Source organism: Amblyomma americanum, chromosome 7 (assembly GCF_052857255.1).
Source record: "Amblyomma americanum isolate KBUSLIRL-KWMA chromosome 7, ASM5285725v1, whole genome shotgun sequence".
Taxonomy (NCBI): Eukaryota; Metazoa; Arthropoda; class Arachnida; order Ixodida; family Ixodidae; genus Amblyomma; species Amblyomma americanum.
In genome coordinates, this window is record NC_135503.1 from 25917749 (window position 1) to 25944393 (window position 26645).

The 26645-nt window shown below is 49.1% G+C and overlaps 1 long non-coding RNA gene across 2 annotated transcripts in view; it reads right to left on the reverse strand.

Moving 5' to 3' along the window:
• Positions 1–3502: 3502 nt before the first annotated feature.
• LOC144098717 (uncharacterized) overlaps positions 3503–26645 on the reverse strand; it is a 158952-nt gene continuing 135809 nt past the window's right edge. For both annotated transcript variants that reach the window (XR_013307227.1, XR_013307226.1), the window contains 2 exons: positions 22492–22874; positions 3503–3675 (listed from right to left, as the gene is read on the reverse strand). This is a non-coding gene — a long non-coding RNA (uncharacterized LOC144098717). The remainder of the gene's footprint in view (positions 3676–22491; positions 22875–26645) is intronic.

Sequence of the window (26645 nt, forward strand, 5' to 3'; positions counted from 1 at the left end):
CTACTCAGTGGGAACACACAGTCTTCGTATGGGTAAAGACGGCGGCATTTGCGAGTACGCACCAGGGTTCGTCATCGTTTGAGTGCGGGCAGTGTCTACCCAGCTCAACTCGTTCTCTATAGGATTTTGATCAAGCGCGTTTGAAATGCGGGATGAGACCTATCGAGGACAGCTGAGGGCGGAGGAAGGATCGGTTTTCTCATGATCTGTCACTGTAGCGTTTTCACACAGAGCCAGCACTACGCGAAAACTGCGCTGCAAGATGTGTTGTCCAGCCATCAACCACAGGCCATTGTGCCATGGGCGTATTTAAGTTGTGGGGGACGGGGTGTAGGCCATCCCTCCACCCACGGGTTGACAAATATTATACAGAAAAGCCATGCTGAACCCCATTTTTTCGAAGGAAAATGTCCGAAAAAAAAGCAGGGCTCAAATGTGCCCTTTCCTCTCAACCGCACCGTTTAAGAGTGACACACAGATGTGCCCTTGCATTGTGTGGGCGCGAATGAGCATACAGGTCACGCAGTGCCTTTGCTAGTCACTTAAGTCTCTTATGGTCCAACCGCGCATGAGAGACAGCATGACTATACTATGTGATTAATTTCTAGTGTGAAAAGGCGTGCGCTATCCTTGCTCCTCAAGGGCGCTTGCAGCGGACACAGGAATAGAAGCTAATCCTACCAGCAATGTACGGGCGATTCTGAATACGAAGGGCACTTTGATGACTTTAGCTTTGAGCGATCAACTCAAGTCGCAATGCGCTTGGCGCGTTATTACCAAAGGAGACGGTAAAACTGCATGCAAATACTGCTTCAATTGTTCTCAGTCTTTTTTTATTTTCATATATGACAATGGTTGCTTCGAATGCCCTCAAAGAATGCGCATAAAGGAATAACAAGAACATATATATTTCTACCCTAGCGGTGCATATTTTATTCCTATGCTCCTATCTCGAACTGCAGACTGCTTCTAGCGCCCAGCCTTAGCAGAGGGTCAAGCGCAGCTTGGGGTTCACCGTCTGTGCCCTCCCCCAGGCCAGACAGCTGCAAAGGTCACACCCATTGATAGGACCCGCCTCGGTATGCACATTATCAGGGGTCCTGGCCATCGCGCCAGCAGCGAAGCTCGTCCCGTAATTCTCGTGGCCCGAGGTCTCAATCTGTCATGGCGGCCCGCGCATCCAATCACCGCCCTGTCTTCAGCGACGCTCAGCCGCGCGCTTTTATCTCTCCTCGTACGTCGTCTACTCCCTCCGCTCTTCACTCACGAAGCCGGCGGATAGGAGGTCCCTGCGAGAGGAAAGTCTCGGAAGACCTTGGATGGCGAGGCAAAGCACTGGGGGGAAGCTCGGCGGCGGAACTACAGTAAGCGCGCGCCTACGGGGAGTCACACAGTGAAGCAAGGCAGACCGAGTATCGTGGTCCGTTTCATCCATCATGGGTGAGTCTCGCTGAAGCCCATGTTTTCGAAATCCCCCTTCTCATTGCGATAAACCCTGGGGTCGGCTCCCGCTCGTGTGACGCCCCCGACTGTCTTCGGGCTTGACCTCCGCCGTGGCCACATCCACGTCCGCAAGCGGCATGCCAACCTTTCGCACGCAAAGGCAGTCGTCGTAACACTCTCTTCTCCGCCGCGAAAGCACCTTTCCGCGCACTGTACGGTCGTCATTGGGGACCGCCAGTGGAATACAAAGCACCGTTAACTAATTGTCTGGGGGAAGGAAGAGAAGCAGGTGGGGGGGGGGGGGGGGGGAGGGGGGGGGCGACTCGCTAGGCGCTCGACCGTTTCCTGTGCGCTTTCGGAGGGAATCGAAGATGCTGTCGTCCGTCTCTCGCTGTATCGGAAGGTAACGATTATGGGCCAAGCCTAGCCGTGACGGATGCGGATTTAATGGCGGTGCCGGCTCGTTTTTTCCGTCACCAGGTAGCGTGCCTGTCGTGGCTCACGGCCGATGTCTATATTTCTTCCTTTGGGCGCCGTATGGGTCGACGACTCTGGCATAAATGCAGGACTCTCCCGCTTTGGGAGGTGAGGATGGAAGGAGCGTGAAAATGAAACGAAGGAAAGAAACGCTGTCTTGCAGATAGTGAACCTACTGCCTTCTGCGACAATATATGTAGGCGCTGCTGCCCCTCACATTCTCGGATTGTTTAATTTACACGGATCCGGTGATCGTAATAGCAGTGAAATTGAAAATGAAAAACTTCTGTCGCACCTCTTGGACTAATTGTCTCTTTTCAGCAATACCCTTTTACTGGAGTTCCCCAAGGTTCAGTTTGATCATCCACGGTTTCTTTTTAGACGCAGATGACTTACTGGAAGCATGAAGCTCTGCTGGGATGTTGATGTATACGCTGATGAGTTAGAACTTGAAGATATCTATCGACAATTGGAAGAGACCTCAGGATTCACTTCGGCCAGCAAAGCAAATATATTGCTCAAAAATTATGCATGTATGCCATATTTTGCTCGAAGAAAAATGCTAATGATTTGAGCCCTGTCAAAATTTACCTTGGACGCTGTCTTCTACTGGCCAGGTCGAATCTGCGAGGTCTGCCAGAGTTCGCATTTCTTCGCTCTGCCGATTACAGGCGCGCAGTCTCCTTAACTCAAAAGCACTACGAGTAATTTATACTGCATTGCTTAAAAGTCGTTTATTAAATTGCTCTGATCTTTGGGGACGGTCATAAAGCACATGGAGTAATTTTCTCCCCCTTTGCGCTCTGCCGAATGTGTTACCGCTGTGTCAACCGCCTTGCTCGCTAACAATGCCTTCAGAACAATAATTTTTCAGTCTGTTAGCGCATAGACTAAAGGAACTGTAAATTCGAATAGAAGAAACAAATAATTTGGCAAACATGCTTAACTCATGCCTTCTGAAGCTAAATATTTGTTTTACTTTATACGGTCCAGCTGCGTTTTACAATATTGGCCACTATGTTCCAGATGCAATTTTTTTGCCTGTGCCAATTACAAGTATTTGATGTTTTTTTTTTTTCAATTCTCTCCTTTCTTTGCTTATGAGCCGCCGCGGTGGCTGAGTGGTTATGGCTCTCGGCTGCTGGCCCGAAAGACGCGTGTTCCATCCCGGCCGCGGCGGTCGAATTTCGATGGAGGCGAAATTCTAGAGGCCCGTGTGCTGTGCGATGTCAGTGCACGTTAAAGAACCCCAGGTGGTCGAAATTTCCGGAGCCCTTCACTACGGCGTCTCTCATAGCCTGAGTCGGTTTGGGACGTTAAACCCATATAAATCAAATCACTTTCTTTGCTTATGATTTTTTGTCATCAAATCGTCTTTTATTTTCACCTTCATTATGAGTGGTTTATCATTCTGTTTTCTGTACAGGCCAAAAAGACAGCCATTGGCTATGGGGCTGACAGTGTCGCCTAAATTTAGTGTGAGGTCTGTATGCAAACAAACAATAACTTAATTTCTTAAAGGAGACATGGTCAGAAAACAGAAAAGCACATATTTATTCAACACCGGTTTTTGCGCTCATCCTGCGTGCTGGTTGTGGAGACGCAAATATCTCGACGCTGAGCTTGGTATTGCGGCCAGGTACACATTCTTCTGGACCAGAGATGGACAGCGCCTGTGTCATCTGTCCTCACCGTCCTGTCTCCGCACTGGACCCTTCCATGTGGATGCTTACTTCTGTTGGGAGAAAGCCAGAACTGCGAGGAAGTGCAATGACTGAGCAGTAATATTGACGAATAAAAGGATTAGTATAAATGCTCAAGGCTGCTGCTTTTACTGACGGCAGACACGAAACGCAATGGCAGGAAGGAAAGAGAGACGATAGCCTTGATGCTGGAATGCCTGCAGGGTATATGCGGCTTTAAAAGATTTCATTCCCCACAGGTGGCCTTCTGCCTTGCAACAAAGGAGCATTCTACGGCTGACGAGTCTTTTTATAACTTTACAAATTGAGAGCATGACTTCGGTTTTTTCATTACTTGCAATTTATCAGCTTGTGATACAACGGCGAACCGGGTAGTGCGCAGGTCATGACATTCATTTTAACCCCACTGCACCTAAGCCGAATCCATTAAGCCCATAATGTTGATGGTGGTGGAAGGAGGGAGCCCATTCATACTGAGCATTGCATTCATTCTAAGCCGACAACAAAATTCTGTCAGTCATTCGTTTTCGTTTCGTTGTATGGGGTTTAACGTTCCAGAGCGATCCAGAGTATGAGGGTCGCCGTAGTGGAGGGCTCCGGAAATTTCGACCACCTGGGGTTCCTGAACATGCACTCACATCGTTCGGTACACGGGCCTCTAGCATTTCGCCTCCATCGAACTGCGACCGCCGTGGCCGGGATCGAACCCGCGTCTTTCGGGTCAGCAGCCGCGCACCGTCACCACTGAGCCGCCGCGGCGGCCTCAAATTCAGTCGGTCACTAAAATGCATCTGGACAGTAGATATATCGTGATAAGTGGGGGTAGTAGTTGTAGGATTGAAAACTTATTCAGACCACATGGCATTTACCATGTGCCTTGTTTCGCAGGTCCTGAAGCTGCTTGAGAAACTTGCCGTGTGTATACGCCGAACCGTCGGTTGTCTGCGAAGTGTAACGAAAGCTAAGAAACGGGTTGTAATGCAACGTGGAAACAAAGAAAGCTGATGTAACCGCGAGGTATTTGGCACGTCACTTTCTCCATAAAGCATACGCTAGCGAGCTGCTGCACACCTATAGCGAGCTGCTTACTCTGTGGGTTAAAGTTAACGCTGTAAGTTCTTAATATGGCACGTTTCCCTCGTTTGTTTGTTTTTTTGGAGACAATTCAAGAAAATTAAAAAAATTCAATAAGATAGCCAGATTTTTTAAGGTGCCTGTCATTGCTCGCGCAATAAAAAACTCGCAGGCTTCGCCGAAGAACGTGATGAAAACATTAAATACGTCGACGAAGCAGAAAGGAATCAAAATTGCCTCATTAGCCAAATATTTGAGCTTTTACTTCATTTCCGGGGAAGATAGGAACAAGGTTATGATAAGGCACCGCATTCTTGAATTTACCGAAGCTCAGCCGCGTATATACATACGCAACATCACGATACCGTACCTAAGCACGCGTGCACGCGCGTACAACTGTATAAATTACAAGGATAGGGCGGGCAAAGTGTATACCTACGAATTCAGACCGAGATAAAAGTTGCCTATTTTACATGCGAGATCCCGTGCTATGTGTTCGTGCCACACATGAGCGTGCCGACCGCAATCACATTTTACGAGCCTTTCTGCGGCCTTTTATTACTTTTCTTTTTGCTTCTCAGGGGGAAAACCTAGCCTTGTATGTTCCCTCTACTCGTTCTGCAAGTTTTCGTATGCAAATTATCTCTATCTCGGGGAGTTATATCGGACGCCCATCTTCGCACTTACATTTGCGGATATGCCCTACGCGGTCATGGAGCCGCGAATATGCCAGCTTAGCGACATCGCCAGGACCTGAGAGCAAAGATGGTATCAGTGGACAATAGTTTATGATACAGCTGTCGTCTACTACGATAACACATTCCTAAACATGCCTAGTCGGAAGTTTAAAGGTATGACAGGGGCCCGACGTTTTAGGACAGGTGCGCATTGTTAGGCTGGCTCAGTTTGACGTGGTCTGCAACGCAGAGTACCCTTACCTACGCAGATTGAATGACGATGTAGTAAATACTAAAAACATTTTTGCGACAAAACAACACACACAAGAAAGACGACGACACCACGGGTAGTAAACCCCGGCCACAATAAAGGTGTATATTCTTTTAAACCTATTATTATCTATTGTTCAAGCCTGCGGTCATAAGCATTCTCTTGAGAGGCAGTCCGGTGTAATTTGTATGATCATTGCACCTTTTTTTTTACGTGTCCCAAGTAGGAGCAGCAAATATCTCTGGCCGATCTTTTCAGGCGCTGTAAGATGTCAACGCAAGGTCTTCGTTGTGGGTTTAATTCCCTTAAACTCTCTGGAACTGGAATGCTGGCATGAATGGAGTTGCGGTCAGTCGTTCTTGGCCAGGCATAGAATGTCCTAACATCGTTTCACACGCTAAAATAATCACAACGAGGCGAATATGCGAGCTTGACACGACAAACAAAACTACGAAGCCTCTCGGCTTGGTTATGCTAATTTAGAATGTCGACCCATCATCGGCGTTGGATACTCGCTCGAGGGTAGATAAGTTAAAGGTGTATCCAGTGTAACAATCACGGTGCAAACGAAGGGAAAAGGAGCTCCCAAAGTAAAATGAAGCCCTAAAACCCAGGCGTACAACACAACAGAGTCACTTCCTAAACGCCACAGGATTTTCTTTTTTGTCGTCCTGGGGTAACGACACATTTTCCTGTAGTATTGCGAACTTGTCAGTTGTTGCGCCGCAACTAGCTCTGTCGCTACGACAAGAGACTGTGTAATAGTACAGAAAATTCTATCATTACTGCAAGAATTTCCATTGCTACTGCAAGGCGAGTTCCCAAAATAGTGCAGGAAAATCTGTTGTGACGACAAAAAATTCGCCTCCTTTTTTTCGATAGGGCTCGGAATAATCTAAGCGCCGACCATACGATTGCAATGTCTCATTACGAAAAGGACTTGCAAAGACCTTCTGGTATGTACGGAGAAATCACCTAAGTGTTGTTTACTGTGCGACAATTAAATCGAGGGTGGCGCGCTGACTTACGGCCAGCGTGTGTTGAGAGTATAATCAGCCGGTTCACTTCTTTTTCCACTGCAGCACTCGCGCCTCAAAAAGCGAAACTTTAAAATATTACGATTTCGCAAAAATCACGTTCTCCTGCGCTCGCAGCTTCAGTTCGAAAGTTATGCCCTCGCAGACTTTTACCGGTATGCCTAACTAATAATAAATCAAAGTTCACCTCAGCTGGAAAGCACTGTGTGTGTCTCAAGGCAAAGGAAACGTTGCGGCAAGCTGGCACGCACATTAGCTGCGGGAACAGCAATCACATCATCTGCAGTACCTGTCCCAAGAGCGATTTTACGAGAAACAAAAGCATTTAAACTCTAGCCCAACCGTGCCGGCTCCTGCTGCAAACGACGCCTCGATCGTCCCACATTTAGACCAAGCTCGAGTGAAAGAATGCGCCGCTCACAGACCGGCGGGTCTTCATCAATTACGGCGAGCCCTAGCGCGCACTGTCCCCACGACAAGCCCTCGAAGACATCATTAAGCGTAGAGGGAGGACGGGCGGACTGGCGACCCCCCCCCCCCCCTTCCTGTCTATGAAACGGCGAGCAGTGCCTACGCCGACCTGACCTGTGCCCGTGACGCAGTAGCTGTGCGATTTCGACGAAAGACTCCATGCGACCTATTCGGATGCTGCCGATCCCTTGCCGAAAAAAGAAATATATATCTCTAAGGATAATTGCTCTTGGAAGTTAAGCGTTGACAAGGATCATCATTACACGCCTATTATTGTGCAGTGTCTGCTGCGTTCGTTTCCACGCTTCCTCTTTTATAGCTATATAGTTTTCGGTAGCGACGACGACAGTCCGAGCGTCAGGCACGGCAATGATGAATTCACTTAAACAAAACAAGCACCCTTTGCGTATTTTTTGCAGCAGTATACGGTTTATCTCAATCGAGTGGACACACTCGGACAGCTACGTTATCTTCCTCTCTGTTCGTTCCTGCCGTTCTCCTCTCTTCAGAGAACGTCGGGTTCGACTTCCGCTATTTTCGTTTTTGAACTCTCGAGACGATCAACTGCGGGACCGAAGCAGTTCTAGAAGTTTTCTAGCCAGGAGTTGACGAAAGCATTCACAGCGAGCTCCGCAAGCTCGCCGCTCTCCCCATCTTTCGTTCAGTAGATGTAAGTACTTATGCGCCGTACAGAGCCGACACAGAATTAAGACTGCCTGCTGTATAGCTACAGCTTCATGCACACAGACGGAGTCATGCTCGCCACGCGTTTGCGTGCTTGCGTTAGTCTGTATCGCTGACGCTTAGCGAGCGAGGTCCATCCGTCTTCGTATATCTTCCGCTGTGGCGCGCTGCCTCACGAGAGTAGGAGAGGAGGGAGGTGGGGGGGGGGGGGGGAGGTCTTCGGCTCGCCATTAATTCCTCATGGTACTCGTAATTGCTTTGCACCGGGTTTAAGTGGGGCCAGGACGACCTTCTTTGGGCACGCGCTGACTGGACGCGTTCGGCCTGCTTGGCTGCTGGACAGCTCGACGTCTTCCTGTCGCGTGTGCGAACGTATACATATGCATGTCGGGCCTGCTGAAACTGTACGCTTCTGAAATCAATCACCTGGAAGTTCGGTAGCTGAAGGAAGCCGCGGAAGTTCCCGAGGCGGGCCTGTTTGGCAACGTCTCTCCCCTCTCCCTCAACCCCTCCCTCTCTCTGTTTGGCTGCCGTTTTGATTCTGTATGTGTGTTTTCAAAATATGTTGCTCAGAGTTTAGTGGCGCACAAGCAGCTAAACGGACATGATTGTTTTTACAACTGACGAACGCTGTTCTGAGCGCTCCTTATCTTCAATTCCTTTAGTGTTTGCCCCCTTGAAACCACTTGGCTCTGTTTTCTGTTCTCGCCCTGGCAGGCCTTCTTGGTGTATTTTTATTTTTCAGATTTTCTCAATGTCTTCCTTCGTCCGAAAGCTGCATATACTGGCTTCACGAAACGAGGGGAATGGATGCTGCACCATTGTCTGTAAGCTGACACGACCCCACGAAGAGGGAGCGCCTCGAACTAAGAAAATCGTCAATTTTGAACACTTACTTCCCCTGGCAGTATAAAAAAAAATATGCGCACACTTGGCAAAAAGTGTTTAACTGAGACGTCTTCATGTTCATCCCTATAGAAGGTCCTGTGACGCCTCATTGTATTGCGCACATGTTGCCTTTCGGATTCAACATAAAAACGGTACACTTGCACAGCTTAATTGGTAATACGAGCTTTACAAGGTATTCCCTATATTTAGTACAATTCCGGATTTCTAATTAGAAGCACCCGATGGTTCCCATCTTTATGCGGCCAGAATGGGAATACCAATGCATGCCTGCATGTAGGACGCATTAGTATCATTTTTACCGCAGAAAAACTCGACTTGATATTCCTCTCACGTCAGGTAGCTGCCATGAGAAAACCACCAGAAAGGCAAAGCATCAGGCAGAAAAATAAAAGGAACAAAATAAAGTGAAGAGGATTCCACTGTTCACCGCGATGTGATTATCTCGGCACGGCTGCTTCTACGAAAGGACAATTGCTTCGGGAGCCGAGTACCGCGTCCGTAGGCGCTCCCACACAACGGGGCTACCCCGCATTACACCTGGGCGTGGCTCTCAGTCGCGTATCGCTTTTCCGAGGTCGCGCGCATAAGCCAGCCGAGAAGCTTCCGAGTGTACGCGGGGGGAACAAAAGCTCTCCATTGGCGCCAGCGGCGGCGGCTTCCTTTGAGACTCCGCGGCAGCACTGTAACGTGTTGCACGCGCACCGCGTATAAGGTATCCGCTGGCGAGAGAAAGTCAGATGATCAAACAGACCGCCTCCGCTGCTCGTCAGCGCGACAGCGGCCAGAACAAAAGAGACAAAAGGAATATGGCGGCGACGCGCGGCAGCAGGACAGACTAACGGCGCTGCCGGACTGCCGGCTCCAAAGGGATCGCTGTCTGGGCTGCCTACGACACGTTTCCGCTCCGGCGTGCACGGTTTTTACGAGGACCACGATGTGGAGGTAGACGCACAAAAAAGGGGCCGCGCCGACTGTCCGGCCCGCCGGCCATACGTAAACGAGAGTGACCGTCGGTCGCCGCATGTCCGAGGTCCTGCGGGCGTGTGCGCGGGTAACGCGCACGGGTAGAGGGGTGTATATATATTCATGGATGCTGGCTGTGGCAACGGTGGCGAGACGAGCGCTGGTTGGCTTCGGCTCCCGGCTCGTCGCTCGCGAGAGAGACATATATTAGCTGTCGCGCACCTGCGCGGGCCCGGCGACGGAGGCGGTCGCGCGGCCTGCCTTCGTGTTCGGACTCCAAGAGGCGGGTATAACGCGAACCTTCGTCACCGGTCCGTACGCGCGACGCGTAGCTTATGCGAGTCTGTCGCCCGTTGAAGTTAGGTTCGCTAGGAGCGCTCAGCTATCGGAGTGGAAGCGTGTCGAGTGAGTAAGCGTTGCGGTTTGATTTTAAATCTGCATCGAAGGAGCCTTCTGTCTCTGTTCTCTTTTTATTATATGTGATTGTAGAGTATTACGAGTGAACTGGAAACCTGAAGCGTGTCTGTGAGGTATGAGGGCGCTGTAGATTTGTCTTCTCACGGGTTTGTACACTCCTGTTCGCGAATCGAGCTTTCCCAGTCTGCATTATTGGTTTTCACACAGACTCCTTTCGTGCTTTGCCGCCTTCTAACTCTCAGGGCGGTTTGAACGAAACGATGCGCGTTGTTACCCATCCGCTCCCTTCAACAGTTCTCCCGTAAAACGTTTACCTTATAGGTGTGCCACCACAAGGAATTGCAGTACAGCCACTCCATTTCCAGACGTACATCCCGAGCACGAAGCCGATGTCCCAATATACCTCCCCAACGGTCACAGCCGTGCGCTTAATGCATTCGCCGTCGGACGCAATCCTTTGGCAATTCTCGCAGGCGGCACCGAAGCCCGCGGCCGCGTCGCACAGATCTAGACAGGGCCGCGTTGTTACGCTCACCGAAGAGAGGGGTAGCCGCTGTCCCCAAAGCCCCGCGCCGCCTTCGTGTAGTATAGACGACGCCTTCGCGCCGAATGAGTGGGCCGTGCGCGCGGCACCGAAAACGAGACCGCTTGCATTCCGATTCGCCGCGCTGATAGGGCGCAGAGTTATGGCCGTGGCGTCAGGGTCCCATGTTTCACCTGGCGCGGATGCAGGCCTCCGCAGCGTGCGTTTCCCCCTCCCTCTCTCTCTCTCTCAACTGTGCGGGTCGCGCGAGGAGAGCAGAGTCCACTACTCAAGGGCCGTGGCGAATAGACGACGCACTGGCTGTGCCGGACTACTGAAGATCTCCGACGGTCCAGCACCGTGCAGCGTCCGGTCTGCACGCAGCCGCGAGCGACGGCGCCCAAGTTTATGTCACGGCTTCTGGCGCGAATGTGACTTGGTCTCGCATGCCGGCGTTCCCTTTGCGGTGATGGCGGCGGCGTCACATCTTGACAGGGCTGATGCAGCCTGAAGGACGCCTTCCTTTTTCTGCGCGTGTACATTTCGCCCTGCGGAGGCAGGCTATTTTTTCTGGGGATCGTTGGTTAGTTATTTCGTGCGAGAACAGCAAGTTCTCGCCGCCTGTTTGATAGCTATGGAAGCCTGAAAGGCGAACAGTTTGAGGAGCCAGGAGGGGGGGGGGGGGGGGGGGGAGTTTTTGTGATTGCATTATCCAGAGGAATAAAACAAAATTTAGTGCCTATTTAGTCTCAGTAGCGTCACCTTTTAGCTTATGAAGAAATAAAGTGAAGTAGCAGGGTATAAGCAATGGATTGGGTGCGTTAGCATCTGCAGATCGAGTCCGGTTTTAATAAGGGTAGCATATAAAGAAACAAGAAATGAACCAGAAGATCGAGTTCAGAATAGATGTGAGTGAGTTACCTCAATATCTCACACTCTGAGACAAAAATAAAGAATAATAATAATAATAATAATAATAATAATAATAATAATAATTGGTTTTGGGGGAAAGGAAATGGCGCAGTATCTGTCTCATATATCGTTGGACACCTGAACCGCGCCGTAAGGGAAGGGTAAAGGAGGGATTGAAAGAAGAAAGGAAAAGAGAGGTGCCGTAGTGGAGGGCTCCGGAATAATTTAGACCACCTGGGGATCTTTTACGTGCACTGACATCGCACAGCACACGGGCGCCTTAGCGTTTTTCCTCCATAAAAACGCAGCGGCCGCGGTCGGGTTCGAACCCGGGAACTCCGGATCAGTAAAAAAAAGAACAAATAGTGATCTCGCGCCTGGGCGGAATGAATTACATATCTACATAACCACCTTTTACACGTCTGTCTGTGCTGTGTGTTTAAGTATTTATATTTTTATGTTCCACTCTTTTTTCTGTTTTCAATATTTGTATGACTTACCTTGCCTTGTGATACGCTAGGCCCTGGGCCTCGTCAAGCTGACAAAAACAGCTTTTAGCTCAGGTGTCCCACCAGGATTTTTTCTGAAAATAAATTGAATTGAATTGAGTTCAGTTGAATACTACGAAGAGCTGAACAATTGTTACAGCGTGGTTTTAGAGTGCAGCGCCGCTGGTGTTTCTCAAGACGTGTGTAAGAGGCGAACATTTATGTCCGCTCGTTTTTATCGCTTTTCCTTTTGCCCTTCGCATTTATACACAGCAGTGTAAAGATTCGTTATCAGACAAGAAAAAAAAACGACAGAAACGCCTTAGTGAGTTTTGTCATGTGTTCAGCTTGCCACTAAGAAATGAGCTTGCGAGGTGTCATCTTCAGTTCATTTTGAAGGCGAGGCATAGCCACATTAGTAAGTCGTATATAAGCAGGGGCCATGAGAGCTTGCGTTCAGTGCGTGATTACTGACACCTTTTGGTGGTCAAGCAGGTTTGCGGAAGCTTCAGTGCACTTTGCTAAAACTCAACCAGGTTTGCGAGAATCTGTCGAGGAGGAGGAGGGGGAGGAGACGCTCTTTAATGTCAGCTGGCGAAGTCAGCCTGGTAATGTACAGCCTTGGTTAGAAGTCCTCGCACCAGACGGATTGTTTCCGAGTCCTGTGCTCTGCCACTGCGCCCAACGGTATCGCTAACGATCAAAAATCTTACACTCCATACAATTTCTGTTCTAGGCAAAAAGGCAAACGTAAAAAGCGCATTTATTGGGTAGAAAATTCAATTTAAAAGTCTCCTTCCACTCAATTCAAACTCGTGACGTCAAGATCGAAAATGACTCCATGATCGTCGTTTAGAAGTGGATGGCAGTATAGGTTAGCCCCAGTGATCCGCATTTCATTGCTTTTAAGTACGACGAAAGCAGCTGATGGTGACGACGCCTGCATGCCATTTTTTTAAACATTTATATATCTTATAAAAGCTCCGTTTTAAGTGAAAGTAGCCTCTTTGTCATTAAAACGTGGTAATCTATCGGTTCAGGACTGCGTCTCTTTATCCTCATGTGTCCCTGTATATAAGTTAAGGACTAGGTTCCTCCTCACCCTGTAGATATTTAGAGCTTAGGGGATGCCGTAAGGTTGCGCCACTGGTTCGTCGAAAAACAAACCGGGTGGTATGGGGCCCTCTGACGAAGACTGTACCTAGCAAGCTTCTCCGAATGAACACGCAAATAATTATCACACTCTCACACATGAGTCACGCGAGCACACATACACAAATAGAATATAAATAGGGCATGCATATAAGTTATTTGTCCCTGAAAAATCCTAAAAGAGCCTTCGCTGTGCGCACAGCTGATGCCGCGTTATGCTTCGAGAAACTTTCGCCATTTTCACTAGCAGATGCGGGCGATCGGAAGTCGGAAAAAAATTTAATGAAATTAAAATCTGCCGCACTCTTGCCAGAAACGGTCTGTCATAAAGCAGTCAAAACTGCGCTCTGCTGGTCGAGCTTCCCATTCCCCCTATGGCCTAATGGTTCTATGATGTCGGTTGTTCATTAAAAACCTGTCATCCATCGGGTTCGTTAATGTACTTTGAACAACATACGTCTTATTCAACCATAGGCTCACCGACAGTTAAACTGTGCTTTTTTTTCGTAAAATAATTTATGCTGCATGCTCATCATAGTACGTGGGCGTGTGAAAGGCCGTTAGATATGCTAAGATTAAGATAACATGTTAATGGAGGTGGCCATGCGATGGCTGAGCACAGCGGATGTCTGTCTCATGCTTGGTTCCAGTGCTGGCAAGGGGGCATAAGCGTGATTCCCTTAGCCGCCAAGGTCCGATAGGAGCAAGTTCTCATTTTTCTTGGTCGCTGTAACTCCGGTGTGCCCCGGACGGAAGTCGTGGGAATTGCCGTCTTTACTGAAGTACACCCTATCCTTTCAGTGCACCACAATGCCAAGTGTACAAAAACTAAACAAGAAGAAACTGAATCCTGCACATCCGCGCGCGAGTTCGACACGGCTCCGCTCACGCGTAAGGACGCGTATAGTAAACACACATCGCGGAACGAACGAGCCTTATACGGAAGCCCCGACGTCATTACGCGTTCATGAACCCCCACCAGGCAGGAATCGGTCGGCTTCCTGAATGAAACCTCTCAACGTATGCGCATATCGTGCGTGTGCAGGCGTTGAACGCGCACACACTCACACTAACATATCCTCGCGCAGCAGCCATAGCTATAGGGGCTTTCGGAGACGGTCTCTCTCCGAGGCTCGCGCGAGCGTGCGCGGCTACTTTGTCATTCAGATCGCGGGCGGCAGGCAGCCAAGGGAAGACAGGGACGCATCTTCAGCCGAAGGGGGGGGGGGGGGGGGTTCCTTCTGCGCGCATAATAAAGCGATTGATCACGCCGCCGAGTGTTACCGACGCCGCGCTCATCAAAGCGTATAGACACAGACAGACACACACGAAGATCAGCTCACCACGTTGTGCATAGCGTGAGAATAGGAGGGGCGCGGGTAGATATACTATATATCGTTGTGGCGGAGAACACAGGAGGGCGGGGGGGGGGGGGGGGAGGATTTCTTCCTTTCGCGGTGACACGACTGCCGTCCCAGACGACGGCTTGCTTTCGGATGAGGAACGGAGAGGATGACGGCGGCGCTGACCGCACTTGACGTCGCTTATTACGCGTCGAATGCGGCGCTCACCGGCCCAGGACAGGAGGGTGTGTAGCCGAGAAGAAGCACGGGACCGAATCGCCCGAGCGCGGCGCACGCGATCCCATACGACGGGCGGTAATGCGCATGCCAGGTGTGCGGGCCACGATGCTGGGATGAAGGGTGGCAAATGCGTCGCCGGGCTGCACTTGCAGAAATATGTTTCGTTATTGGTACTCCCAATGTAGCGCCTTTTATTTCAACTTATACCAACCAGTTGGCTTTGCTCAGACAAGAAACGACGCACTGTGCATTTCCTGGCTGACGCAAAAAGTGTGGCTGTCGGCAGACTACTGCGCATTTGTGCTCGCTTTGTTTGCAGGAAAAGCCAGTTGAATCCTACATGAGAGAGACCCTGTACATTAGCCACGGAGATGTTATGCGAGAAAGATAGCAGAGTACTAATTTTAGATAGAGTTTGCACGTTACGTAAACTGAGAATGAGGTATTTAGAGCACTGTCAATGCTATATGCTGCAGCAATATTAAGGCAGAAGTTAACTCCGCAGGTGAACTCCTTGCTGAAAACTGAGTGGCACTGGACACTGCAGTTTGTCCCAAAAACCTGAACGACCCTGCGTTGCGAAATAGATTCGCTAGTGTAGATTTACAGGTGCGAGCCTCTCGCACAAGGTGTTTATTGAAAATTTGCAACGGATGTAAGCGATATGAGTTCTCCTTGTTGCTGCTGAAAGCGGTCTTCCCACTTTGATTGCCAAGTTTAAAAAATGTGTGGTCTTGTCGGATGCCTTGTACCCCACCCTTGCGTTCCAGAGCACTGCGGGGGTAACGGCAAAACTTCTGTTAACCGTTCAAAAAAACATGCAGCACTGAAATTAGGACTGCACAGCCCCGTAGACAAGTGCAGCTTTCCTGAAAATCACTTTTAATTGTGAGGCAACTTGGAAAGTTGTAAGATATTGTTATGAACATATTGATGGCATGGTCTAACCTTACGATGCTTTACAAAATCATCCTTATAAAGTTTGTTCTGCGCTCACACTGATTAGCTAATATTTCCACAGAAAACCAATGGGGCACTTGTTTGACAGTAAATGCCGGAAACCTACAGGCGTCCTGACAGAGGACCTGCGAATATATTGATCGTTATGCTCCAGTATGATGTTATACGAAAACAATGCTTTCATAAACAACTTCCTGTTGAAAAAATACGCTTTTCTAAAATTTTTGCCTAAGACACACCTTGTTCTGGAAACTTATTTTGGCGATAACAATCAGCCTTATCGTCCGTACTTTTTTGTTTTCATGCAATATTCGACGCCCATTGAAAGGAGCGGCCTCTTGAAGGAACGGTCGCTATTTTAGGAAGTGGCCATGCACGCTCGGGTTGATGTTAACGAGGAAGGTGTCCACCCAACAGCTTAGCTTAGATAAGAGCGGTAATATTGCCATTCGGTCTCTGTAATGCGCCAGCTACCTTCGAAAGAATGATGGACTCCTTGCTTCGCGGCTTTAAATGGTCCACATGTCTATGTTACCTCGACGATGTTGTGGTTTTTTCGCCCACGTTTACCACGCACCTCGAAAGACTGGCGAGCATTCTTTCTGTCTTCCGTAGAGCCGGGCTACAGCTCAATTCGTCGAAATGTCAATTCGGTCGCCGCCAACTCACCATTCTCGGACATCTAGTCGACGCTTCTGGTGTCCGCCCGGATCCTGTTAAAGTTAAAGCCGTCAAGGACTTCCCTATTCCCCAGTCGTCTGCGGATGTGCGCAGCTTCGTCGGCCTCTGCTCGTACTTCCGCCGTTTCATCAAAAATTTTGCCGGCACCGCTCGCCCCCTGACCGACCTTCTAAAGAAAGACACCCCTTTTACCTGGGGCCCTGCCCAAGAGGAGGCCTTTTCTTCGCTAGTCGACTTACTCACCTCCCCACCTATTCTGGCCCATTTTGATCCGTCGGCTCCGACTGAAGTTCGCACAGACGCCTGCGGTTATGGGATTGGCGCCGTGCTAGCCCAACGTCACCAAGGGCAAGAACGCGTTATTGCATATGCCAGCCGCCTCCTTTCTACAGCTGAGCGAAATTACTCAACTACAGAGCGCGAGTGTCTAGCTCTTGTTTGGGCTGTAGCTAAGTTCCGACCGTACCTGTTTGGCCGTCCATTCTCCGTAGTGACCGATCACCACGCCCTTTGTTGGCTGTCTTCACTGAAAGACCCCACAGGCCGGCTCGGACGTTGGACGTTGCGCCTCCAAGAGTATTCTTACACTGTTCATTACAAGTCAGGGCGTCTCCATCAAGACGCCGACTGCCTGTCTCGGCACCCTGTAGAGCCGCCTGATCCTGGAGACAACGACCTCGGCCCGTGCCTCTTCGCTATCTCCGATCTGGTTAACATCGCGGACGAGCAGCGACAAGACTCTTCCTTGCGTATTCTCATTGATCGCCTCAACTGTGCCAGCCGAGATCCTTCATTGCAACTGTTCGTCATTCAGGATGGCGTCCTATACCGCCGCAACCTTCGTCCTGACGGACCTCCGCTCCTGCTAGTCGTTCCCCACCGTCTCCGTTCATCTGTCCTAGCGGAACTACACGACCTACCGACCGCAGGCCACCTCGGCGTCTCCCACACATACGATCGGGTCCGACGCCGCTTTTTTTGGCCTGGTCTGTACCGCTCTGTTCGGCGTTACGTTGCCTCCTGCGACCTCTGTCAACGCAGGAAGAGACCATCAACGTTGCCTGCTGGCCTTCTACAGCCTATTGACGTACCTCTCGAACCATTCTACCGTGTTGGACTCGACCTTCTCGGACCTTTTCCGACGTCCTGCTCCGGCAACCGTTGGATTGCTGTCGCGACCGACTATGCGACCCGGTACGCTATCACGCGTGCGTTACCAACAAGTTGCGCAACCGATGTCGCCGACTTCCTATTGCAGAACGTAATCCTTCACCACGGCGCTCCACACCAATTGCTGACGGACCGCGGCCGCTACTTTTTGTCCCGAGTAGTTGCCGATATCCTCCGGTCCTGTGGCACGCAGCATAAGCTCACTACAGCTTACCATCCCCAGACGAACGGGCTTACCGAGCGCCTCAACAGGACTCTGACCGATATGCTATCCATGTATGTCTCGCCCGACCACCGCGATTGGGACGTTGCCTTGCCTTATGTAACATTTGCTTATATTTCGTCGCGGCATGATACCACCGGCTATTCTCCTTTCTACCTTCTGTTTGGTCGGCATCCTGCGCTGCCATTGGATACATTACTACCGAGTTCTACTGCCTCGACCTCAGAGTATGCACGTGACGCCATCTCCCGAGCAACTATGGCCCGTGAAATCGCCCGAGACCGGCTCACCGCATCTCAGACCTACCAGAAGTCAGTTTACGACCGCCGGCATCGCCCAGTACACTATCCGCCGGGCTCACTCGTCCTCCTTTGGTCTCTCGTCGACCATGTCGGTCTCTCTGGAAGAAGAGAAATCTACGTCAGTACAGTGGCCCTTATCGAGTTCTCCGTCAGGTGACCGACGTGACCTACGAGATTACACCTCTTCATGCTCCGACGTCGTCCACTAGCCCTTTGACTGACGTCGTTCATGTAGTCCGTCTCAAACCGTACCACACGCCTGCTACATCATCCACTTAGCACCGGGACGGTGCTTTTGCCGCCGGGAGTTATGCTACGGTTGTGCTTGTGCTTGGAACGCTCGTGCTTGGTGCGCTCGCGCTTGGAACGCGAAGAGGACGAAGTGCAATTTCTGCGGCTGGGCTTCGCGTGCCCGGTTGTTCGGCTGCGTGGCTGTAAGCTGTTTCCCTGTAAATATATTTTTCCCTTTTGGTGTGCACATCTTCACGTTACAATATAATACGACAAGCGAATACAAGGTCAGCTAACGACCAATATTTTCCAATACTACCCCTGTAACTAGAGCGTCATCAACATTTCTTAATTAGTTTCATTGCTGTGCAATAACATAAATGTAATACTACTATTTCAATGACAGAAAGTGGACTCTTCAAGGGGGTAACTTTGTGTAATTAACTAGGAAGTTACCAGAAGTGCAGAAAGAGTGAGCGTATTTATACGAATACGAGCTGTAATAATAATAATAATAATAATAATAATAATAATAATAATAATAATAATAATAATAATAATAATAATAATAATAATAATAATAATATTAATAATATTAATATTAATAATAATAATAATAAGTGGTTTTGGGGAAAGCAAATGGCGCAGTATCTGTCTCATATATCGTTGGACACCTGAACCGCGCAGTAAGGGAAGGGATAAAGCAGGGAGTGAAAGAAGAAAGGAAGAAAGAGGTGCCGTAGTGGAGGGCTCCGGAATAAGTTCGACTACCTGGGGAATGTTTTAACGTGCGCTGACATCGCACAGCACACGGGCGCCTTAGCGTTTTTTCTCCATAAAAACGCAGTCGCCGCGGTCGGGTTCGAAGCCGGGAACTCCGGATCAGTAGCCGAGCGCTCTAAACCACTGAGCCACCGTAGTCGCAGGTATACAGTTAATGTAAGCGAGATCGCAGTGAAGACATCAGGAAGTAACAAAAATCTGTAACATGATTTAATCGCTACGAAGATATTCAAAACACAGGATATAGTGGTCAGAATTTTTTTATGTTTAACTTCGCAAGCAGCGGCTGAAAAAGGAGAAGCGAGAAGCATCTTAAGCAGGGGGCGTCTCCAACGCGGAGTTCGGCCAGACCTTCAGGACGCCCCTTAACACTGGGTGATGGAGGAACCTTTACCGATGGACAATGTTTCGGTTGAAGTTCACTTTGATCGCTGTTCTGAGTGACGGCAAGAAAGACAAGCTCTACGAAACGAGTATATGAAGGCTTCTTTAGCGTGTCTACGCATGGCGACTAAACATGGCGCAGTATGCATTCATTCTTTTAGTGCGCGAGCCCAGGCGTAGCACAGACTAGAGGGCATTTTTTTTTTGATGATGCCTAAGCAAAAACGCCTTTTTAACCTTATCCGAAATCGACCCAAATTATTAGATATGTTTCAACTTCTAGTCGTAATCCGTTAATTTTGCGCCACCGTTTACTAACCTGTCTGATCGATTTTAGTTATTTGCTGATTTGGGAACCACAACTTGCATCCACTAATTTTAAAACTGGTCGAATTTATTTATTGTTTTGTGTCATAGCACACTTTCTTGTAGGGTTATTTTTCATTCAACGTACATTATATTTCGATGATATTCCTACGTTGATTTAACGAAATAAGTGAGCCAACCGTTTTTCATAATGAGATTTGTTGTCTATGCCTGCGAATTGTGAATACATTTATTTTGTTTTTGAATTTTAATGCGCACTTATAAGCATGAGCACGACAACAAGCATCTAGCGCACTACGACGTGCTAAACGATATGCGTCTCGCAAGCAGCGCTCCTTTCTCAATCTTGTCGTGAAAAAGTTGGTGGCGAGGTTTCAATTCAAAGGCGTTCAACTTGACTAAACCGAAGAGTGAACAGCTCGCAAACGAGTTGCCCAGCATGCCCTTAAAACGGACTTCAATGCTGTCTCTATTACAGTTAGTTTCTACCTCTGAACCTTTTACAAACTTCGACCAGCTCTCGAGTCGTTAGGCGGACAACAGCTCTTTACAATCCATTCTAATTTCTTTGCGCGACGCCACAAAGAAGAGCCGGGCCGTCCAGTCGCATTTCATGGGTCGTGGACTCTCCAATAGAAGCTGGTTCGCCGGGCGGCTCGAACGCCTACTCGCCGATGCCTACAGCCGTCCAAACATTCGCTCGGTCAGCTCTCGGAGGCTGGAACGAGCCACAAAAGGCTTGCGCCGTTCCCAAGACCTCGCTTCGCGAGACACGAATAGCGGCCGGCCTCTCGTTGAGTAAACGATGATCTCTCGCTGCCAAAGCTCGCAAGGGCGTGCGGTAAGGCAGTCACGCGTGACAAACCTGTTCGACAGATCCATTTCGAGGCCCCCGCCGCGGACTCCTCTAAATTAGCCACGCATTGTCTCCGGCGTTTCCCAGCGCAGGGGGGCCACGGTGCTTGGCACGGCAGGATGACCGAAGACCTGCCACGATGCAATAGGTTGCCAGGACGAAGAAGTAGAAACGGGGGAAAAGACTGAGTAAGAAACGGTGGGGCCAGTCAGTGAGACCTATACCAAAACAGCCGCATTTGGAGAGACCGGAAGGGGAGGGGGGGGGGGGGGGGTTGTACGTAAGGGAACGTATTTCTCATCTTCTCTGTCAACTTTCGAGTAGCTTAGGAGCAGATTCATATCAATCACGTCACTAAATGAATAGCCTTTACGCACGGATTCCCTTTAATGTTTTAGCGATGCTTGCGGAGCACCTCCTGCTGTAGGGTATAGTCATAAAAGTATGTGTTTGTGGAGGCGATTTCGAGAGACCGCCCGGTATTCTTGTCGTAGAGTACTTTTTTGTTTCTCGCTCAGATCCTGTGCTGGTGTATATGAGCACAGTAACTTTATGCAGTCAGCAGTAGCGGGAGGTTTGTAAAAACGGCACCGGAGGTCTTGAGGTTAGCAAACAGAGGAGATTGAAAAGTTGCTTCTAATCTTCGCAACTCCTAGAGCTTCACATGTATTGAAGAAAAAATTTGTTTCCGTTCCCAACCGTCAGTATTCCGTACCGTGCTTCTTAAAGATAGTGCGCAGACTGTGTTTTTGGCATCAACTGCAGTTCCGAATGAAAAACCGCATCATTTCCCGCTAAGAAACATTCGCTCTAACGAACCAGGTGCATCCGTCTCGATGAGCTCACTAAACGGACAACCCACAGACGCCCGCCTTCAAAATAAAGTGCCAGCGATCAAGCGCTAATGTCGAAATCGCTGCCTCGCGATTACGTCAACATTTCGGTAGTTTGTCTTCGCTGCCTCGCGATTACGTCAACATTTCGGTAGTTTGTCTTCCCACGCAAACGACGGATGAAACAAGCGTTGGGTGAGAAGAGCACTCGCACAACACCGGGGCGGAAGACGACAGCTGCGCGCAGCGACAGACGTGCTGTCAACTAAGTCCTGTTTTCACGTCTTGAGTGAAGTCTTAAACATTGTGGCACGCCCCTTCATAAACTGTAGGGACTGCAGCTTCTTGCATCCGGAGGCCACGTGTAAGTGTCTCCTAGGGGTAGCCCGCGGTGACGAAGCAGGTGGTCCCCACCCTCGAGCCTTCTTAGGCCTGGCCATCGGCAGACCGCGTCTTCTGCGGGAGGCGTCGCCGCAGGTGTGTATACGGCCGTGGAGGCAGCTTCTGCTGTGGAACTTCTAAGGGTGGAAACGCAGCACGCTTTTTCCATTTTTTTTTTCCTGCTGGGAGAGATCTAAAAGAGGACTCATGCGCACACGGAGACACACCAACCACTCTGGCTGGCATGCGGCGAAAGAAAAAAATAAATCTAGCGCAACCGCGGGCCGCCTGCCAAGTGCCATTAATCTGTGTCTGCTGCGGGCTTCTGGACCGACCTTGGTATCCTCTGGTATAGGGGACGAAGGGCGGGTGGTTGCGAGCACGTACGGAACCCGGCGCTCTCAAGGGCAGCGCTCAAGGCGCCGTCGCGCCATCCGGGCTGATGCGACGGTAAAGGAAAAAAAAAAGAATACACAAGCATTCCTAAGACGAAAAGTGTACAACAAAAAGCAAACAGCTGAGGGGAAAGACACTGAAGTTAAATTTGAGAGCGAGAAAAAAAAAAAAAGAGCGCACTGGTCTCGCTGTGCGAGTCGCCACATATAGTCGTCGCGGCGTCGTCACCGCCGCTGGTGTCGTTATCCGGCCGCCGCCAGCGTCAGACGATGTCGCCCGTCGTCTCCGCCGCAGCAACCACCGTCAGAGACCGGCCGACCAGCTAGCGTCTTCCCTTTGCATGGCGCACGCACGGATCCGAGCGGCGACTGGCGTGAGATAAAGAGCGTCGCCCAAGACCCCGACGACGCCTGGAGGCTGCTGTCGCTGCCAGCAGGCCGTGGCTCGGTTCCAAGAACTGAGAGGTCCCTTGGTTTTAGTTTTTTTTTCCTTCCATGAAATGGGTGTGCTCGCGCGCGCGGACAGCAGCAGCGGCAGCCAGGCGTGAGTCGCCGTCGCCGGACCTGGGAAAAAGAGGGGAAAAAAGTGCAGAGGTATTTTCTGTTACAGAGTGTGAGATGGTCTAACATGGCTGCGCCACAACAAGCGTTAACACGCGTGTGCTTTTTGTGGTGAAGCACTGACAAATTGGGCTTTGGATCACTGTGGTCCTCCTTGCTAGAACACGCTGTTACTGGCAGAGCTCGGCCGAGACATTGCCGGCATCCAAGCAGGGAAACCGCTCGCCAGGTTTGTCTAAAGCTCTTGAACCATATCGCCCAGATGGGGACAAGTCCTCTTGTCGCAACGTTGGCGAGCACCCTGAGGCTTACCGTTCCCTTATTCACTGTGTGGTTATCAAGAACCATCTGCCCAGATTCTCAATACCATGAGCCATACAGGCTGCGTAGAAGCAGAGAGCGAAATCTGACAATGGACTGTTGGGATTACGAGACAGTACTTGCGTACAAGTTTTCAAGGGCAGTTTCGCTGCTCTTTGAGTGCTCTATGGCACGGTACGAGGTCCGTCAGTTTTCATAATTATTACTTCTTCAAAGCAGAAGAAAACCAACACATCACGATCGAAAAGCTCGGCTACTTTATTTCTGAAACCTTATGCGTTCGTGTATAAAAATTGTAGAAAATTTTTTGGCTACATTTTTGTCACTGTTGTGGGCCCTTCTAATCGTTAGAAGTGGTTCTGATACCACCAATCCTTTACACGCTCCTCAGCAAGTGCAAAGCTTTGGACGTTGTGGAAAATGTGTGAAAATTCGCGAAGGAAAGAAAAAATACTTCTCGACAACCAGGTACGAATTTACTATACGTTAATTAATGGTGATATGTGGACGCTTTGCCCTAACTTGTTACTTAAATCAGTCATAAAGCCTTTTTTTTTTCGAAGCCGTTTCTGTGCACCATCGTACGTGCTATGCAGTGGAAAGGCTCGTACGCAACTCTCATAGCGGGAGCTTCACAAGAAAGCAGGTTACATTTCAATGTCAGGTTTTGCTTCCCACAAGTTGCAGAAGCTTTGAACATGGCATTATGAAAGATTAAATTGCGACCGAGGGCCCTGGGCTGTGACCGTCTTTTGCTACCATGGACACTGTTGCAGTATACCTGATGGGAAGTTCAGTCCTGGAGCTGTTCGTACATTTATTCTTCGCACCAAACCTTTATTAGACTACAGTATCCGGTGGCGGTTCCCAAGCACTCAGTGAAGCATGCTTGTTTGAAAGGCACCTCGGTTCTTTAAGTCCAGCTTTCTTGGACATTACTTTTAATTGTGAGGCAACAGTGTAATATTGTAAGATACTGTTAGGAACATATTCATGGGAATGACGATGCGTCGTAAAAAGTTTCTTTTAAAGTTTGTCCTGCGTTCACACGCAGTACTTAAGGCTGCCAAAGAAAACCGATCGGATGTCTTTTGGACAATAAATACCAGAAAAATTCAAGCCTCCCGAGGACGGATCCACGGATATATTGATTGTTATCGTGCAGTCTTACGATATGCAAAAAAAAACATGTGGCTTAATAAATAACTTCGCGTTGAAAAATTGTGGTTGTCAAGAATTTCTGGGTATGTATTTGCTTAAGCATGGCTGCACTATCAATTTTACCACAACTTTACCGCCCTCCACTCTGCGAAATCGTCACCACTTATCAGCAGTCTTTTTATTTATTTATTTATTTATTTATTTATTTATTTATTTATTTATTTAATACACTGCTGCAATGTACATTTCGGCGCTAGACAGACACACAGAAAAACATTATTGCTGCAAGTGAGTTTTAGACCCTACTGGGTCCCTGGGCCACTGCGCGGTCCCGCACTGCATCGTATTGGTCATGTCGGGACATGACGTCGGCAGCCCGAGCCACCGCAGCAAGCTGCGATGTCGGGCCTGCAGACGTGAGCAGGACCTCCCAGTCCTCCCAGCTCGAGATGGCGTGCTGTCCCTGCGGGGGAGGGTCAGCAGGACAGCCGGAAAGATTGTGGGAGAGTGTGGCGTGAGGGTCACCGCATAGGGAGCATGCAGGGGACGTGCCACAATAGTGGGATAAGAACTCAGGGGATGACAGAGAGCGGGTATGGAGGCGTCTTAAGAGGATCTGTTGGGAGTGCGTAAGAGAGGGGTGGGGAGGGGCGGTAAGTCCGACGGTCCAAACAGGGTATTTGCGTGAGCTCTGCAAAGGTGTGCGCCCCGCTTCCTCGAGAATCCTAGATCGAGACTGTCCTGAGCCCTCCTTTATCCCTTCCCTTACGGCGCAGTTCAGGTGTCCGCCGATATGTGAGACAGATACTGCGCCATTTCCTTCCCCCCCCCCCCCCAAAAAAAACAATTATCTTTATACATGTTCATCAATGGTACGTAATGAACAAATATGAATTTTCTCAGTTTTTACCGTATTTTTACCGATTCCCGGTGTCGGAGGTTCCGTACCCTCGGATATTGCAATATTTAAGCGGTGAATGGCGCATTACTGTAAAACATTGAAATTTTTCTTTTAGAAATAAAGATCATAGCTTTCTTCTTCTCAAACCCTTCTACAAAAACATAGAAAAGTAAAGCAATATTATAGATTTCATTCAAAAATCTCGATGATTTATTAAAGTTAATGCGGCACTTCACCTTGCAAAAAAAAAAAAATGTCTGAGAAGTCCAACCCTCTTGGAGCTATATTTAGCTAGTTATTACGTTCATTCGTGCTCGCGTTGATTGCATTTCATTTCATTTCATTTCATTTCATTTCATTTATTGATCCCTTAAAGGCCCGAAGGCATTACATAAGGGCATTTGCCAAATATAAGAGTCACTCATTGAAAACATTACAACTACAGAGAAGGAATGATATATTGTCTCACCTTGATAACGTGAAGATTACGAGTACACATTACCAAACGGTCTACTACTCTTCCCGTAAATACCTGTATATCTGTTTCATTCGTTGAATTTTTAACCTGCAGCTGTGTGCCTAGCATAATAATATCTACAGTTTGCAGTGCTGCTTAATCTCTGATGGCGTGTGCAAATGTGCACACTTCCGTATCGTAGCTGTTCAAATATGTATCCAGCGTGTGTAACGTAACTACGATGCTGCGTCAGGTTACCCATTTTTTTTGCTTTGTCTTGGTCCACGACGGTGACCGATTAGTCAGTAAGCGCATGTACATCGTCCGTTGTGATGCTGACTGGGAGGCCAGCCATGCGGCAGTGTGCCTCTGCCTATTGAACAGCACCCGCTGTGGACTCACTTTCGGCGGCTGTGCTCTGCATGTCGTGTAAGTATAGCACTGGCGGATGCTGCCGTCCGTTTTATAGTCGTACGTGCCTTGGGTAGCCAAGGACGTGGACTGATCCTCATTTTGTTTGCGCTGAAGAAGCCCGGGATACTCAAAACCGGTAGCTTACCGACCGGTAAAACGACCGATTGAAGGTCAGCAGAACAACATCTCTTTCTCTTCAGCGACTGCTCTCAAACGGATTCGAATTTTTCGGATTCGAACATTCGGATTCGAACATTCGCATGTGTTGAGGGATTAGAGAGGGTAAAAGGGGGTCGACCAGCATGATGAAGAAAGAGGATAAGTGGGGAAGAGACGGGAAGAGTTAAAACCTATACACGCGTATGTATAATGACGTAAGAATCTGGACTTGATTGGGATCTTGGTCTTGTTCGTTTTCACTTCATTCACGTTCTCTTTTCAGTTGAGCACGGAAATGCATCCCTCAAGTCTCTATAGTTAGGGACGTGACAAACCTGTATATATATACCAGGAAGCGTTA